Source organism: Ranitomeya imitator, chromosome 2 (genome assembly GCF_032444005.1).
Source record: "Ranitomeya imitator isolate aRanImi1 chromosome 2, aRanImi1.pri, whole genome shotgun sequence".
Lineage (NCBI taxonomy): Eukaryota > Metazoa > Chordata > Amphibia > Anura > Dendrobatidae > Ranitomeya > Ranitomeya imitator.
This window is the reverse complement of record NC_091283.1, coordinates 636207237-636225618: the sequence shown is the minus strand read 5'-3', so window position 1 is coordinate 636225618 and position 18382 is coordinate 636207237. Positions and strand designations below refer to the sequence as shown.

The 18382-nt window shown below is 43.4% G+C and overlaps 1 protein-coding gene across 1 annotated transcript in view; it reads right to left on the bottom strand.

The window, feature by feature from the left end:
- The window catches only part of FTSJ3 (FtsJ RNA 2'-O-methyltransferase 3), a 74643-nt gene that overhangs the window by 26972 nt on the left and 29289 nt on the right, over window positions 1-18382 (bottom strand). The window lies entirely within an intron of this gene.

Here is an 18382-nt window from a genome sequence, read left to right as displayed (position 1 = left end):
CATCAATTTAAAATTGCAGGGGGCTGACATCCAGAACCCCCCAGATCAGCTGTTATTACCACCACTGCTGACCTAATGAAGTGTAACAGCACAGTACACCACTTAGTGGCAGCTGCTGGGTAGTGCGGATCAGCTGGCGTTGGAAAGAATAGGAGCTTATATGCAGAAACACTCACTTCTTACACTGATTTCAGCTGCTCGGTGGGGGGGGTGCTGGGTGTCCAAACCCCACAAATCTTACACTGATGACCGGAGGATAGTTCTCAATATAAGGCAGGGCTCAGGAGGGTGTATGTCATAGGAGACTTGCAGCCCGAATATGGACTAAGTCAAACTTACAGCCTCATAGACACACATATCCCTACAGAATCACTGTGGATGGTGTTATACAGGAGCTTCTCACAAAATTAGAATATCATCAAAAAGTTAATTTATTTCAGTTCTTCAACACAAAAAGTGACACTCATATTATATAGAGTCATTAGAAACAGAGTGATCTATTTCAAGTGTTTATTTCTGTTAATGTTGATGATTATGGCTTACAGTCAATCAAAACCCAAAAGTCCAGTATCTCAGGAAATTAGAATATTTCATAACACCAGCTTGAAAAGTGATTGTAAAATCCGAAATGTCGGCCTACTGAAATGTATGTTCAGTAAATGCACTCAATACTTGGTTGGGGCTCCTTTTGCATAAATTACTGGATCAATGCGTCGTGGCATGGAGGCGATCAGTCTGTGGCACTGCTGAGGTGTTATGGAAGCCCAGGTTGCTTTGATAGCAGCCTTCATCTCATCTGCATTGTTGGGTCTGGTGTCTCTCATCTTCCTCTTAACAATACCCATTTATGGGGTTAAGGTCAGGCAAGTTTGCTGGTCAATCAAGCACATGGATACTGTTTGCTATTTCTAGTGTTTATTTCTGTTTATGATTATGGCTTACAGCCAATGAAAACCCAAAAATGATTATCTCAGTAAATTAGAATAATTAACAGACTCCTGCAAAGGCTTCCTAAGCATTTAAAAAGCCCCCCCCCCCCCCCCCCCAGACTGTTTCAGTAGGCTCCCCAATCATGTAACTTTAGTTAGTTTTTTAGGGGAAAGGGGGGGGCGCAAAAACAAAAAACAGCAATTCAAGTAATTGATGCAAAAGGAGCCTCCCTTTCCTGAGCTGGAAATTACATTTAAAGGCTTCCCCAGACTGGTGTACTCTGGTTGGGACCCGATGCTTTTGTCTGCCCTTATTCACACACTGAGGTCAACTTTGACATATGGTAAGGTTTTTAATATTAGACAAAAGGAGCCCCGACCAAGTATTGATTGCCTTTACTGAACATACATTTCAGTAGGCCAACATTTCAGATTTTAAAATCATTTTTCAAGCTGGTGTTATAAATTATTCTAATTTACTGAGATAATGAATTTTGGGTTTTCATTGGCTGTAAGCCATAATCATCAACATTCACAGAAATAAACACTTGAAATACATCAATCTGTTTGTAATGACACTACATAATCCTTTCAAAGTCAAAACGATCAAAAGATCACATCTGCACCAAAATGGTATCATTAAAAACGTCAGCTCGGCATGCAAAAAATAAGCCCTCACCCGACCCCAGATCACGAAAAATGGAGACGCTACAGGTATCGGAAAATTGCGCAATTTATTTATTTATTTATTTTTTTTTAGCAAACATTGCAATTCTGATTTTACCACTTAACCCCTTTACCCCCAAGGGTGGTTTGCACGTTAATGACCGGGCCAATTTTTACAATTCTGACCACTGTCCGTTTATGAGGTTATAACTCTGGAACGCTTCAATGGATCCCGGCGGTGATTCTGACATTGTTTTCTCGTGATATATTGTACTTCATGATAGTGGTAAAATTTCTTTGATATTACCTGCGTTTGTGAAAAAAAATGGAAATTTGGCGAAAATTTTTTAAATTTCGCAATTTTCCAACTTTGAATTTTTATGCCCTTAAATCACAGAGATATGTCACACAAAATACTTAATAAGTAACATTTCCCACATGTCTACTTTACATCAGCACAATTTTGGAACCAAAATTTTTTTTGTTAAGGAGTTATAAGGGTTAAAATTTGACCAGCAATTTCTTATTTTTACAACACCATTTTTTTTAGGGATCACATCACATTTGAAGTCACTTTGAGGGGTCTATATAATAGAAAATACCCAAGTGTGACACCATTCTAAAAACTACACCCCTCAAGGTGCACCTTCAGGTGCTTCACAGGAATTTTTGGAATGAAAAAAACTGAAAAATGAACATTTAACTTTTTTCACAAAAAATTTACTTCAGCTCCAATTTGTTTTATTTTACCAAGGGTATCAGGAGAAATTGGACCACAAAAGTTGTTGTCCAATTTGTCCTGAGTACGCTGATACCCCATATGTGGGGGGGGGGGAACCACTGTTTGGGCGCATGGCAGAGCTCGGAAGAGAAGGAGCGCTATTTGGAATGCAGACTTAGATGGATTGGTCTGCAGGCGTCACGTTGCATTTGCAGAGCCCCTAATGTACCTAAACAGTAGAAACCCCCCACAAGTGACCCCATATTGGAAACTAGACCCCCCCAAGGACCTTATCTAGATGTGTGTTGAGCACTTTGAACCCCAAGTGTTTCACTACAGTTTATAACACAGAGCTGTGAAAATAAAAAATCCTTTTTTTTTTTCCACAAAAATTATTTTTTTAGCCCCCGCTTTTTGTATTTTCCCAAGGGTAACAGGAGAAATTGGACCCCAAAAGTTGTCCAATTTTTCCTGAGTATGCTGATACCCCATATGTTGGGGTAAACCCCTGTTTGGGCGCACGGGAGAGCTCAGAAGGGAAGGAGGAGTTTTACTTTTTCAACCTCAGAATTGGCTGGAATTGAGATCGGACGCCATGTCGCGTTTGGAGAGCCCCTGATGTGCCTAAACAGTGGAAGCCCCCCAATTATAACTGAAACCCTAACCCAAACACACCCCTAACCCTAATTCCAACGGTCACCCTAACCACACCTCTAACCCTGACACACCCCTAACCCTAATCCCAACCATAACCCTAACCAGACCCAACCCTAAACCCAACCGTAAATGTAATCCAAACCCTAACTTTAGCCCCAACCCTATCTTTAGCCCTAACCCTAATGGGAAAATGGAAGTAAGTAATTTTTTTAAATTTTATTATTTTTCCCTAACTAAGGGGGTGATAAAGGGGGGGGGGGGGTTGGATTTACTTTTATAGCAGGTTTTTAGCGGATTTTTATGATTGGCAGCCGTCACACACTAAAAGACGCTTTTTATTGCAAAAAATAGTTTTTGTGTCTCCACATTTTGAGAGCTATAATTTTTCCATATTTTGGTCCACAGAGTCATGTGAGGTCTTTGTTGGTACCATTTTCGAGCATGTGACATTTTTTGATCGCTTTTTATTCCGATTTTTGAGAGGCAGAATGACCAAAAACCAGCTATTCATGCATTTCTTTTGGGGGACGCTTATACCGTTCCACGTTTGGTAAAATTGATAAAGCAGTTTTATTCTTCGGGTCAGAACGATTACAGCGATACCTCATTTATATCATTTTTTTATGTTTTGGCACTTTTACACAACAAAAACTTTTATATAAAAAAATAATTATTTTTGCATCACTTTGTGGAGATCAGACTGAACTAAAGGAATCCGTCTTGTCTTCTTCCTGAGAAATCTCGCTTACAACAAGATACATTTCTGCTGACTTGACATTTCCTTTTATGGAAGTAATCATGTGTGCATTCCTTCTTTCAATAGCAGCCTTTCATTCACCTTCCAGATGATGTAACTTTCTACTGATAAAGACTGGTATAGATTGTTTATGTAAGAGATAGTGAAATATGAGCGCTTGTGCGCATGTCTGTAAAAGAATAATTCTTTTCTATATAAAGGGAGGGCAAAGCCCAGAGAGAGAGATGTGCTCCTGGGCTTCCCCTGTACATGATCACACAATACCTTGTTTGCGTGTCATTTACTTAGGATCCCTACCTCTAGTAAGCCAGGGACTGAGAAGGACTTAACATTTCTTTGGCGCACCGAACAGGGACCCGAGATGAGAGTATTTGCTCGAGATTCACCTGCAGATACGGACAATGGAGATCTGGGATAATGGACGGCAAATGAACTGAAAAACCTGGCCAGGTAAGAGACATTATTAGTTCTCTTTTATCTGCCTTGTATTATCCGAAAGATCTCTATGAGCCGTGTCACGCTGGGTTAGTCTAGTAGTGAGTAGATACCTATAAAACTCGGGTTACTATATTGTATAGATTTATGAGTCCTGTCCCTGGCAGTGTGTGAACAGTGTGAAGGTTGTGGTATGTTGTGAAAGAAGAGCAAAAGTGCGTAGAAAAATAAGCCGAAATAGTTGGGGTATAAGCCTTATACACGGAAGTCAGCCTAACTGGGTCATGTGGTTGCGTCCTTTCGGGGAGACCTCCGCCCATGCTTGACTCTCATTTAAGTGCTTAACCTCCTTCATTTCTGGATAAGGTTTGATAGAATGAGCCCAGGACGCGGGTCCATGAGCCTGGGACAAGTATGCTAACTGACACAGAAAGTTTTGTGATCTGTATGGTGTTGCTGGGTCTGTTTGCGTGCATAATAGCACTTAAGTACATTCTGCACATTAGAAAGAATGGAGCAGATCAGCCCTTCAATATTTTAGCTCCCTAGGAGAGAAGGCAACGAGACATCACCTAGGATAAGTGATTGTCCAAACGTCACCTGGGGTAGAAATAGCTAATATTGAAAAAAAATAAAAAAGAAAAATGGGAAATAAACAGACAAAAACCGTCTTAGGACAAGTGGAAGCAGCAGATATCATACAGGAAAGATGTGGGAAGACAGTCAGAAGTCAGATTAGAAGGGTAAGAGAAAAATTGGGAATTTCAGAAGCACTTATGTTTAGCACTGAATGGGAAAGACTGAGTAAAGAACGAGGTGGAATTATCAAAGACAATGGGTGGGAAGAAATCATACACTGTATGATAGAGGTCTCAAAAACAGCTAAAGAGGAGAATTGGAAGTATGATCCAGACACTTCCAAATGGATTATGGGGAAGGGAAAAAGTTGTGACATAATCCCACCACCTTACCTAGATCCAAAAGCCCAATCACTTGTACCATCTGGAGGAGCAGAAGGAGGAAAACAATTTCCAGCCTTGTATCCCAATCTTGGTGGGGTAGGAGGATGGGTATGTTCACACTGTGGACAACAAAATCCAGATTGGAGAAATGATTGCCTAGTCTGTGGTACACCTAGACATGGCGCTGTACTTGCCCCTGTTAGGGTAGTACCAAGACCCTTTAGGGAACCTGGTGCTGACGGGGTAATGGGAACTAGATATCACCAGACCCGACAGTATTTTCCTTGGTCCCCTGCTGAAGGTATGTCCCTCCTGCATAATGCGCCTGATCCCACTCAATATCCCATCCGATTTGCACAATACATACAACAAATCATGCAGACTCATGCTGGGGTCTGGGCGGACGGGGAAGAATTATGTAGAATGAAAATGTCCCCCGGACTTTTTCAGGAATTATTGACACACCTACAGCCCAATAGACCAGTGGCAGAAGGGGGTGCCTTACAGACAGAAGCATCAGGTACCCAGTTCACAGAGGCATTAATAATTTTCATGAGAGAAAAACAGAGGGAAAGGGGATCTACGGGTGTGATTATGCAGAAATTTGGGCAAAGTATTGAAGAATATAGTCAAGAATTAGAAAATAGCTTTAGGGATGAAGGATTGGATTTGACTGATGCTTCAGTAAGGAGACTTTTTACAAAACAATTAATAGAGGGGCTAGATCCGAAAATCAGAGAAAAATTTAAATCCTCTACTCCAGATTGGAGAACAATTGAACAACCAAATATTGTGAAACAACGATGTTTAGGAATAGTCATGGATATGAGAGAGAATCGTAAGCCTGTTAGAATAGCACAAGCTAATACAGGAGGAAGAGTGAGACACAACTTTCCTTGCCACTACTGTAAAAAGCCAGGTCATTTCCAAAGAGAGTGCAGGAAGAAGTTGGCAGATATAAAGTCAGGCAAATTTGTTCCCAGAAATAACCCTCCCCAAACGGACAACCAGCAGAAATCTACCATCATAGATGGTCCCATACCAGATTCAGATTGACTCGATGTGTTACAAACTTCCCTACCAGCTAGAAGACCTATAATACAGGTGAATGTAGGGGGGAGAGAGATTCCATTTTTGATAGATACAGGTGCAACTTCCTCAATTTTGAATCAAGATTTTCTTCCGAATCCGGAAGATATTTCAGAACAAACAACTTTTGCTGAGGGTTATGATGGGGTAATTCGAACACTACCATATACTGTGCCCCTAGAGGTCTCATTAGGACCTAAATGTTTTGCATCCAGATTTTTGTATGCCAGAGGTGCCCCAACATGTTTGTTAGGAACTGATGTCCTAAAGAAATTAGAAGCTAACATCAATTTTAGGGAAGATGGCACAGTTATACTGACTATCCCTGATGATGCAGAAACATTAGAACAATATGTTAGAATTCAGGCTTTTGAGGATTATGCTGAAGAAAAAGAGTACACCACAGATCTAGACCTCTCAATGGTCCCAGAAACACTGTGGGCACAGGGTGACACCGATGTGGGACTATTGCATATCTCTCCTGTAAAACTATCTGTGCAACCAGGAACTGTTCTCCCACAGCTCAGACAATACCGTGTGAGTGCCCAGCAGGAACTAGCGATTACAAAACAGATAGAGGGATATAAAGAGAAAGGAGTTTTGGTAGAGATACAATCACCTGCTAACACTCCTCTGTATCCAGTCAAAAAGAGAACTCTTGATAAGAGTTCTATGCCCAAATATCGTATGGTACATGATTTAAGAGAAATAAACAAAGTTCTAGATCCAATCACCCCAGTTGTACCCAATCCTCATACGTTACTATCACAGATACCAGCCAGTTCTCAAGTATTTACTGTAATAGATCTTTCAAATGCATTTTTCTCGGTTCCTTTACACCAAGACAGTTGGCATTTGTTTGCATTTACATTTAAGGGCAAACAGTTGGCGTGGACACGCCTTCCACAGGGAATGATACACTCCCCTACTCTTTATTCAAATGCCCTACAAACAGTCCTTCAGAGGTTTGAACCCGAACCACAGGTAGTAATTTTGCAGTATGTGGATGACCTACTACTTTGCTGCCCAGATCTAGAAACTGCAGAAAGGTCCACTGTGAGTTTACTATGTTTTTTAGAAAAAGAAGGGTGTAAAGTGAATAGACAAAAGCTACAAGTTTGTCAGACCAAAGTGGTCTTTCTAGGTCATTGCATTTCTCAAGGTAAAAAGCATCTTACACCTCAAAGAACTGAAGCAATAAGACAGATGAATGAGCCTAGAAATCATAAACAGCTACGAGCATTTTTAGGAATAGTGTCTCATTGTAGACAATGGATTATACATGCCAGTCAACTAATGCAACCACTGTATGACTGTGTAAAAAGTGAACCTTATTTGTTGACAAAAGAAGGTCAGATTTCGTTCCAACAATTAAAAGATGCCCTTGTTTCAGCTCCAGCGTTAGGGCTACCAGACTACACCAAACCGTTTCAGCTTATGGCTGCAGAAGTTGATTCCCATGCTACAGGAGTTCTTACCCAGAAGCATGCAGGGAAACAAAGACCAATTGCATATCTTTCAGCAAGGTTAGATCCCGTAGCTAGAGCAGCGCCAACCTGTGTACGTGTAGTTGTTGCTGTCTCACTATTGTTGGACAAAGCATCAGAAATTGTCCTAGAGTATCCACTCACAGTTCAAACTACACATGATGTTTATGGGATATTAAACCAGGTCCAACCAAAACACATTTCCATGGCCAGACATTTGCGGCTACAGTGTTCTTTGTTGCTCCCCTCTACTATCACATTTGCTAGGCTTCAGACTCTCAATATAGCTACACTGCTACCTCTCGAGTCTGAAGGGGGGAATAAGGACACTGATCCACACGCAAATTTTTTCCCTACAGACACACATGATTGTACAGAGCTCATTTTACAAGAAACAGTAGGCTTACCCAATGTATCCGAAACACCACTTCAAAATCCAGATTTAGAGCTGTTTATAGATGGTAGTAGGTTTGCAGATGACACAGGTAACTTCCATACAGGGTATGCAGTTGTGTCAGAATCTGAAACTCTCAAAGCAGAACCGCTTCCACCGAAACAATCTGCACAAGAAGCAGAACTAACAGCATTGATTGAAGCTCTTAAAATAGCTGAGAACCAGACAGCTAATATATACACTGATTCTAGGTATGCACATGGTATTGTGTTTGATTTTGGAGTAATCTGGAGAGCTAGAGGTTACATGACAGCGTCAGGACAACCTGTAAAACATGCTTCTCTGATCAAACAGATCTTAGAGGCTGCACAAGAAACAAAAGAAGTAGCAGTAATCAAGGTAGCTGCACATGTGAGACTCGACACTAGGGAATCTAGGGGAAATGATAGGGCTGATAAAGCAGCCAAAGCAGCAGCTGTCAAACCCTTACAACAGGTCCATACTGTAAACCTCACAGAAAATACTGAAGATAGACTGAGACAAGCACAGGAAGATGCAGGAGAAGAGGAGAGGGACAGGTGGAAAAAGGAAGGGGCAGAAGAACAAGCGGGAATTTGGAAGAAAGATGGACTAATATGTCTACCTAGAGCCTGGTATCCGATTGTAGTTGGTGGACTGCACCACCCTACTCATGTGTCTGCAAATGCAATGACACTACTGGCAAAGCAAGTCTGGTTGGCTCCAGGTTTTGGCAACTATGCAAGAGACTATTGTGCTGCATGCGTTATATGCCTGACACATAATCCCGGACAGACAGCAAAGACCCCTATGAAGCACCACGTCCGACCTCTCTACCCGTTTCAGCGATTACAAATAGACTTTATCCAGCTGCCAAAAAGTAATGGGTATGAGTATGTGTTGGTATGTGTGGACATGTTCTCGGGGTGGCCAGAGGCCTATCCAGTTCGGAAGGCTTCAGCTAAAAACACTGCTGTAAAGCTAGTTGCCGAACTGATACCCCGTTACGGTCTCCCTGAAGTGATCGAGTCAGATAGGGGTACTCATTTCACTGGAGAAATATTTCAAAATGTACTGAAAATGTTGGGTGTTGAAAGTCAGTTACACACTCCGTATCATCCTCAAAGTTCTGGTAAGGTAGAACGCATGAATGGAACTTTAAAATTAAAAATACAGAAAGCCATGGCTGAAACAGGAAAGCCTTGGACAGAATGCCTTCCACTGGCCCTTTACTCAATACGCAATACCCCAAGGGGTAAGACTAAACTGTCTCCATATGAAATTTTGTTTGGCAGGACTGCCAATTTAGGATGTTATTTTCCACAGCAACTTGTGTTAAATATTGAGTCATTGACTTCTTATGTGCAAAATCTTCAGAAACAATTAACTAAGGTGCATGCACAAGTTTTTGCTTCCCTTCCAGATCCTGACAACACAGAAGGAAGTCACAAGTTGGAACCAGGTGATCAAGTCTATGTAAAAAGACACACCAGAAAGGCTCTAGAACCAAGGTTTGACGGACCCTTCCAAGTCCTGTTGACAACACCTACATCAGTCAAGCTTGAAGGAAAGGCATCATGGATACATGCAAGCCATTGCAAGAAAAGCAGTATAAACTCATGATATTGATGTTAATAATGATAACCTCAACGGAGGCGTGGGATAGACTGAATTCTCTAGCCCCTTTGAACAATAGATTCGTACAACATCATAGAAAATTAGTGCATGACTTGTTAAACAATACACAAACCCTGACAGATTGTTGGATCTGTACCCATTCGCCGGTATCAGCCACAAGTATACCTTTTCTAGCAGTTCCCGTATTAGCAGAAGAAATATTCGCTTGGCCTAATTGTTCAGACAACCTGGCCAACAACCAAATTGGTAATGCTAGGCTGTGGAATACTACAATCGCCATACCAATTGTGGGATGGGTAGAATTTCCTTGGTGGCAGGGTAATCTCTCAGGGAGTAACACACATCTACAATATTTAGCATTTAGGGGAGGAAAATGGGTACCTAGAAATAAGACTGGATTAACTAATTTAGGACAGGTCCCCACAGAAAATCTACAGCTTAGTTTCAGTACAACCGTCCCCCCCTCTGATGCTTTCAAACCTGTAGTATTGGAAAGATACATACATAATAGAAAATGGAAACATTCTAAATTGTTCCCCCAAGGTGATGCAGACAGTTGTACAAGTAAGCTGGGGAACCTGGTTTGTAATGAATCCAATGAGTATATCAAAGGAATGCCTGTATGTGGGAATCCCGCAGCCGGGTACTGTAGCCCCTTGGGACAAAAACCCTCTTGGTGTATGCTTCAGAATGTATCTAGATTTGTGGACTTGGCTCACAGATTGGTATTGCAGCACTCAGCTCTATGGGATCTGCCTGAAGGTACATTTTGGATATGCGGAGAAGGAGCATATAAATGGCTTCCCGTAGGTATAAAGGGTACTTGTACATTAGGACGCCTAACCCCGGCTACATTCATAATTTCAAATAAACAAGTGAATATGCAAGCCGTGCCCAAGCACACACTGTATAAAAGAGCTGCAGATAACTCACCACGTCCCTCGGGGAGGCCACATATAGTACAAATGGGAATTCCTAACAAAATTGCTAGTACCATTTTTATTTATCCTATGTTAACACAGATGTGGGATAAATTAGTTAGAGCCACGGATTATCTAGATGATCAGATCTGGGATATATTGGATATACTAAACACTAGTATAGCTGTACAGAATCAGCTTATAATAGTCACTAACCAACATACCCTGGTATTGGATTACCTAACTGCCTCACAAGGGGGTATGTGTCAAATCATCGGACCCACCTGCTGTCATTATATAGACCCGAATAGTACTATGAGTATGAGATTTAAATTAAAGGACGTACAACGACTCAGAGATCAGTATGACAAAGACAATGACCAGAATAAGGATAGCTGGTGGTCAGATACCTTTTCTTTACCCAGCCAACTGGTTCAGAGGAATCGGTGGGTGGGTTGCTGGGATTATGCAGAGCATAATACATATAGTTATGATTATTGTAGTCATATACGTACTATTCCAGATTGTGCTCAAGAGTATCTCAGTATGCACAGATAAACTTTGTGTAATAGATGCAAGAGTATAAAGTTTTTTTTCCTTCTTCTCTTATGTTATCCTTTGCTAATACTGATTATTGCGCTTATTTTGCTATCCCTTTGTAATATCTGTACTTATTGCAAAACAAAGAAAAGGTTGCGAGAGTTAAACGGAAGAATTAATACTAGATTTGATTCTCTTATTGAATACAAGCATGTACATGTGTAATACCAAATAAAGGCTTTGTCTTTGGCCCTGTGGTAATAAAATAAATAAAAGAAAATGTCAAAGGGGGGAATTGTGGAGATCAGACTGAACTAAAGGAATCCGTCTTGTCTTCTTCCTGAGAAATCTCGCTTACAACAAGATACATTTCTGCTGACTTGACATTTCCTTTTATGGAAGTAATCATGTGTGCATTCCTTCTTTCAATAGCAGCCTTTATTCACCTTCCAGATGATGTAACTTTCTACTGATAAAGACTGGTATAGATTGTTTATGTAAGAGATAGTGAAATATGAGCGCTTGTGCGCATGTCTGTAAAAGAATAATTCTTTTCTATATAAAGGGAGGGCAAAGCCCAGAGAGAGAGATGTGCTCCTGGGCTTCCCCTGTACATGATCACACAATACCTTGTTTGCGTGTCATTTACTTAGGATCCCTACCTCTAGTAAGCCAGGGACTGAGAAGGACTTAACAACTTTATTCTGAGGACTATAACTTATTTTTACGCTGATGACGCTGTATGGCAGCTTGCTTTTTGCGGGACAAGACGACATTTTCAGCGGTACCATGGTTATTTACATCCGTCTTTTTGATCACGTGTTATTCCACTTTTTGTTCGGCGTAATGATAATAAAGCATCGTTTTTTGCCTCTTTTTTTATGGTGTTCACTGAGGGAGGTTAACTAGTGGGACAGTTTTATAGGCAGGGTTGTTACGGACGCGGCGGTACTAAATGTGTGTACTTTTATTGTCTTTTTTATTTAGATAAAGAAATATATTTATTGGAAGAATATATATTTTTTTCTTTATTTAGGAATTTTTTTTTTACACATGTAAATATTTTTTTTACATTGCTCCGGGGGTAGGGGGACATCAGAGTATAGTGACAGATCGCTGATCTGACACTTTTCAATGCACTATGTCAGATCAGAGATCTGACAGGCACTGCATAGAGGCTTCCCGGCGCCTGCTCTAAGCAGGCGCTTGAAAGCCACCTCCCTTCAGAACCCAGAAGGAGCCCCGCGGCCATTTTGGATCCGGAGCCTGCAGGGAGGAGATGCTCGGGGCTCAGGAAAGCATGCAGGGAGCCCCCTCCCTGCGCAATGCTTCCCTATGCCGCCGGAACGCTGCGATCATGTTTGATCGCAGTGTTGCGGGGGTTAATGTGCCAGGAGCGGTCCGTGACAGCTCCTGGCACATAGTGCCTGATGTCTGCTGCTATAGTCAGCTGACACCCGGCCACGCTCCCTGTGAGAGCAGCTGATCGCGTTAAACGTACTATCCCGTCAGTGGTCATACGGGCCCATACCACCTCGACAGGATGGTACGTCTAATGTCAGAAAGGGGATAATATACGAGTTTCACTTTATGTATTGAAAAACTGAAATAAATTAACTTTCTGATGATATTCTAATTTTGTAAGAAGCACCTGTAGCGATGACCACTATGGGAGTACTGGGGCCATCACTACAGAGTCATTGACTCTCTCCTCTAGAATGACTGTGACTATCACCGATACGGATGTGCTGGGACTCTCTCCGCTGGAATCACTGTGACTATCGCTGATAAGGATGTGCCGGGACTCTCTCCGCTGGAATCACTGTGACTATCGCTGATAAGGATGTGCCGGGACTCTCTCCGCTGGAATCACTGTGACTATATCTGATGTGGATGTGCCCGGACTCTCTGCTCTAGAATCACTGTGACTATAGCTGATAAGGATGTGCCCGGACTCTCTCCTCTAGAATCACTGTGACTATATCTGATGTGGATGTGCCCGGACTCTCTCCTCTAGAATCACTGTGACTATAGCTGATAAGGATGTGCCCGGACTCTCTGCTCTAGAATGACTGTGACTATCACCGATACGGATGAGCTGGGACTCTCTCCTCTAGAATCACTGTGACTATATCTGATGTGGATGTGCCCGGACTCTCTCCTCTAGAATCACTGTGACTATAGCTGATGTGAATGTGCCCGGACTCTCTGCTCTAGAATCACTGTGACTATATCTGATGTGGATGTGCCCGGACTCTCTGCTCTAGAATCACTGTGACTATATCTGATGTGGATGTGCCCGGACTCTCTGCTCTAGAATCACTGTGACTATAGCTGATGTGGATGTGCCCGGACTCTCTCTAGAATCACTGTGACTATAGCTGATAAGGATGTGCCCGGACTCTCTCCTCTAGAATCACTGTGACTATAGCTGATAAGGATGTGCCCAGACTCTCTCCTCTAGAATCATTGTGACTATAGCTGATGTGGATGTGCCCGGACTCTCTCTGCTGGAATCACTGTGACTATATCTGATGTGGATGTGCCCGGACTCTCTCTGCTGGAATCACTGTGACTATATCTGATGTGGATGTGCCCGGACTCTCTGCTCTAGAATGACTGTGACTATCACCGATACGGATGTGCTGGGACTCTCTCCGCTGGAATCACTGTGACTATCGCTGATAAGGATGTGCCGGGACTCTCTCCGCTGGAATCACTGTGACTATCGCTGATAAGGATGTGCCGGGACTCTCTCCGCTGGAATCACTGTGACTATATCTGATGTGGATGTGCCCGGACTCTCTGCTCTAGAATCACTGTGACTATAGCTGATAAGGATGTGCCCGGACTCTCTCCTCTAGAATCACTGTGACTATATCTGATGTGGATGTGCCCGGACTCTCTCCTCTAGAATCACTGTGACTATAGCTGATGTGAATGTGCCCGGACTCTCTGCTCTAGAATCACTGTGACTATATCTGATGTGGATGTGCCCGGACTCTCTGCTCTAGAATCACTGTGACTATATCTGATGTGGATGTGCCCGGACTCTCTGCTCTAGAATCACTGTGACTATAGCTGATGTGGATGTGCCCGGACTCTCTCTAGAATCACTGTGACTATAGCTGATAAGGATGTGCCCGGACTCTCTCCTCTAGAATCACTGTGACTATAGCTGATAAGGATGTGCCCAGACTCTCTCCTCTAGAATCACTGTGACTATAGCTGATAAGGATGTGCCCGGACTCTCTCCTCTAGAATCACTGTGACTATATCTGATGTGGATGTGCCCGGACTCTCTCCTCTAGAATCACTGTGACTATAGCTGATAAGGATGTGCCCGGACTCTCTGCTCTAGAATGACTGTGACTATCACCGATACGGATGAGCTGGGACTCTCTCCTCTAGAATCACTGTGACTATATCTGATGTGGATGTGCCCGGACTCTCTCCTCTAGAATCACTGTGACTATAGCTGATGTGAATGTGCCCGGACTCTCTGCTCTAGAATCACTGTGACTATATCTGATGTGGATGTGCCCGGACTCTCTGCTCTAGAATCACTGTGACTATATCTGATGTGGATGTGCCCGGACTCTCTGCTCTAGAATCACTGTGACTATAGCTGATGTGGATGTGCCCGGACTCTCTCTAGAATCACTGTGACTATAGCTGATAAGGATGTGCCCGGACTCTCTCCTCTAGAATCACTGTGACTATAGCTGATAAGGATGTGCCCAGACTCTCTCCTCTAGAATCATTGTGACTATAGCTGATAAGGATGTGCCCGGACTCTCTGCTCTAGAATCACTGTGACTATAGCTGATATGGATGTGCCCGGACTCTCTCCTCTAGAATCACTGTGACTATAGCTGATAAGGATGTGCCCGGACTCTCTGCTCTAGAATCACTGTGACATTAGCTGATGTGGATGTGCCCGGACTCTCTCCTCTAGAATCACTGTGACTATATCTGATGTGGATGTGCCCGGACTCTCTCCTCTAGAATCACTGTGACTATAGTTGATGTGGATGTGCCCGGACTCTCTCCTCTAGAATCACAGTGACTATAGCTGATGTGAATGTGCCCGGACTCTCTCCTCTAGAATCACTGTGACTATATCTGATGTGGATGTGCCCGGACTCTCTGCTCTAGAATCACTGTGACTATATCTGATGTGGATGTGCCCGGACTCTCTGCTCTAGAATCACTGTGACTATAGCTGATAATGATGTGCCCGGACTCTCTCCTCTAGAATCACTGTGACTATAGCTGATGTGGATGTGCCCGGACTCTCTGCTCTAGAATCACTGTGACTATAGCTGATAATGATGTGCCAGGACTCTCTCCTCTAGAATCACAGTGACTATATCTGATGTGGATGTGCCCGGACTCTCTCCTCTAGAATCACTGTGACTATATCTGATGTGGATGTGCCCGGACTCTCTGCTCTAGAATCACTGTGACTATAGCTGATAATGATGTGCCAGGACTCTCTCCTCTAGAATTACTGTGACTATAGCTGATGTGGATGTGCCCGGACTCTCTGCTCTAGAATCACTGTGACTATATCTGATGTGGATGTGCCCGGACTCTCTCCTCTAGAATCACTGTGACTATAGCTGATGTGGATGTGCCCGGACTCTCTGCTCTAGAATCACTGTGACTATATCTGATAAGGATGTGCCCGGACTCTCTGCTCTAGAATCACTGTGACTATAGCTGATAATGATGTGCCCGGACTCTCTCCTCTAGAATCACAGTGACTATATCTGATGTGGATGTGCCCGGACTCTCTCCTCTAGAATCACTGTGACTATAGCTGATGTGGATGTGCCCGGACTCTCTGCTCTAGAATCACTGTGACTATATCTGATAAGGATGTGCCCGGACTCTCTGCTCTAGAATCACTGTGACTATAGCTGATAATGATGTGCCCGGACTTTCTGCTCTAGAATCACAGTGACTATAGCTGATGTGGATGTGCCCGAACTCTCTGCTCTAGAATCACAGTGACTATAGCTGATGTGGATGTGCCCGGACTCTCTGCTCTAGAATCACTGTGACTATATCTGATAAGGATGTGCCCAGACTCTCTGCTCTAGAATCACTGTGACTATAGCTGATAATAATGTGCCCGGACTCTCTCCTATAGAATCACTGTGACTATAGCTGATATGGATGTGCCCGGACTCTCTGCTCTAAAATCACTGTGACTATAGCTGATAATGATGTGCCCGGACTCTCTGCTCTAGAATCACTGTGACTATAGCTGATGTGGATGTGCCCGGACTCTCTGCTCTAGAATCACTGTGACTATATCTGATAAGGATGTCCCCGGACTCTCTGCTCTAGAATCACTGTGACTATAGCTGATAATGATGTGCCCGGACTCTCTCCTCTAGAATCACTGTGACTATATCTGATGTGGATGTGCCCGGACTCTCTGCTCTAGAATCACTGTGACTATAGCTGATAAGGATGTGCCCGGACTCTCTGCTCTAGAATCACTGTGACTATAGCTGATGTGGATGTGCCCGGACTCTCTGCTCTAGAATCACTGTGACTATAGCTGATGTGGATGTGCCCGGACTCTCTGCTCTAGAATCACTGTGACTATAGCTGATGTGGATGTGCCCGGACTCTCTGCTCTAGAATCACTGTGACTATAGCTGATATGGATGTGCCCGGACTCTCTCCTCTAGAATCACTGTGACTATATCTGATAAGGATGTGCCCGGACTCTCTGCTCTAGAATCACTGTGACTATAGCTGATAATGATGTGCCCGGACTCTCTCCTCTAGAATCACTGTGACTATATCTGATGTGGATGTGCCCGGACTCTCTGCTCTAGAATCACTGTGACTATAGCTGATGTGGATGTGCCCGGACTCTCTGCTCTAGAATCACTGTGACTATAGCTGATATGGATGTGCCCAGACTCTCTCCTCTAGAATCACTGTGACTATAGCTGATGTGGATGTGCCCGGACTCTCTGCTCTAGAATCACTGTGACTATATCTGATATGGATGTGCCCGGACTCTCTCCTCTAGAATCACTGTGACTATATCTGATAAGGATGTGCCTGGACTCTCTCCTCTAGAATCACTGTGACTATATCTGATAAGGATGTGCCTGGACTCTCTCCTCTAGAATCACTGTGACTATAGCTGATGTGGATGTGCCCGGACTCTCTCCTCTAGAATCACTGAGACTATATCTGATGTGGATGTGCCCGGACTCTCTCCTCTAGAATCACAGTGGCTATAGCTGATAATGATGTGCCCGGACTCTCTCCTCTAGAATCACTGTTACTATAGCTGATGTGAACGTGCCCGGACTCTCTCCTCTAGAATCACTGTGACTATAGCTGATGTGGATGTGCCCGGACTCTCTCCTCTAGAATCACTGTGACTATAGCTGATGTGGATGTGCCCGGACTCTCTCCTCTAGAATCACTGTGACTATAGCTGATATGGATGTGCCCGGACTCTCTGCTCTAGAATCACTGTGACTATAGCTGATATGGATGTGCCCGGACTCTCTCCTCTAGAATCACTGTGACTATAGCTGATAAGGATGTGCCCGGACTCTCTGCTCTAGAATCACTGTGACTATAGCTGATGTGGATGTGCCCGGACTCTCTCCTCTAGAATCACTGTGACTATATCTGATGTGGATGTGCCCGGACTCTCTCCTCTAGAATCACTGTGACTATATCTGATGTGGATGTGCCCGGACTCTCTGCTCTAGAATCACTGTGACTATAGCTGATAAGGTTGTGCCCGGACTCTCTGCTCTAGAATCACTGTGACTATAGCTGATATGGATGTGTCCGGACTCTCTGCTCTAGAATCACTGTGACTATAGCTGATGTGGATGTGCCCGGACTCTCTCCTCTAGAATCACTGTGACTATAGCTGATGTGGATGTGCCCGGACTCTCTCCTCTAGAATCACTGTGACTATAGCTGATATGGATGTGCCCGGACTCTCTCCTCTAGAATCACTGTGACTATATCTGATGTGGATGTGCCCGGACTCTCTGCTCTAGAATCACTGTGACTATAGCTGATAAGGATGTGCCCGGACTCTCTGCTCTAGAATCACTGTGACTATAGCTGATGTGGATGTGCCCGGACTCTCTGCTCTAGAATCACTGTGA